Source organism: Micropterus dolomieu, linkage group LG07, assembly GCF_021292245.1.
Source record: "Micropterus dolomieu isolate WLL.071019.BEF.003 ecotype Adirondacks linkage group LG07, ASM2129224v1, whole genome shotgun sequence".
NCBI classification, from domain to species: domain Eukaryota; kingdom Metazoa; phylum Chordata; class Actinopteri; order Centrarchiformes; family Centrarchidae; genus Micropterus; species Micropterus dolomieu.
Window position 1 is genome coordinate 31793982 of NC_060156.1, and position 1225 is coordinate 31795206.

The 1225-nt window shown below is 48.2% G+C and overlaps 1 protein-coding gene across 10 annotated transcripts in view; it reads right to left on the bottom strand.

Annotated features, from left to right (window-relative positions):
* LOC123973893 (interleukin-20 receptor subunit alpha-like) overlaps nt 1-1225 on the bottom strand; it is a 21065-nt gene that overhangs the window by 6604 nt on the left and 13236 nt on the right. The window lies entirely within an intron of this gene.

Genomic DNA, 1225 nt, shown 5'->3' on the forward strand with positions numbered 1-1225 from the left:
TTCAGTTCTGACTGACTGGCAGGGAAACTCAGCTATTTAACCTCAGTGGGGTCGTTGGCCCGGGTCATCGATACCGCTGGTTCGTTAGTGTTCCTTGGTGTTGTGACGACAGTCGTTACAGTCGTTGAGACTACCTGTGGCCAAGACTGAACGACCATCGTTGGTATCTTCACCTGAGGCCAAGACTGAACGACCATCGTTGGTATCTTCACCTGAGGCCAAGACTGAACGACCATCGTTGGTATCTTCACCTGAGGCCAAGAGGTTACGTTTGTTGAGTTTCCTGGGAAGTGATGAAAGGACAGCATTGTAAGTGGGTTCTTTGTTCACCTGCATCCCCACCATAGAGGCAGTAGAAACCGTTAGGAAACGGCTAACACAAGACAACACCCTGGACAACAGAACTAGCCTCAGCCATGACCAATCTGCAAATTACTCGACCTCTGTCTAAACACCACCTATTTCCAGTACAACGGTGGATTCTACAGACAGAAGCATGGCTGTGCCATGGGCTCACCGGTATCCCCGATTGTGGCCAACATCTACATGGAAGAAGTGGAGAGTAAAGCCCTCAACTCCTTCAGAGGAATAGCACCGAGCCACTGGTACAGATATGTGGACGACACCTGGGTCAAAATCAAAAGCCAGGAAGTGCAAGCCTTCACAAAACACATCAACTCTGTGGACAGTAACATCAGGTTCACACGAGAAGATGTTCACAACAACAGTTTGGCCTTCCTGGACTGCGCTGTACACATTGAAGAGGACAGGAGCCTGAAGATTGGTGTTTACAGAAAACCCACACACACAGACCAATACCTACTCTTCGATTCACACCACCCACTGGAGCACAAGCTAGGGGTCATGAGAACACTGCACCACAGAGCGGAAAACATACCAACAAGCGCCCAAGCCAGAGAGAAGGAAAAGAACCACCTGAAGGGGGCACTTACAGCCTGTGGATACCCTAAATGGGCTTTTGTGAAGACAGCCACAAAATCCAAGAAGAACAAAACTACAGGGGAGGAGGAAAAGAAGGTCAAACACAACAACATTGTGATTCCATACGTGTCTGGAGTATCAGAGAAACTCAGGAGGATTTTTAACAAACATAACATCCCTGTGTTTTTTAAACCCAAGAACACACTAAGACAGATGCTGGTACACCCCAAAGACCGCACACCCAAACACAAGAAAAGCAATCTAGTGTATGCGGTCCAATGCA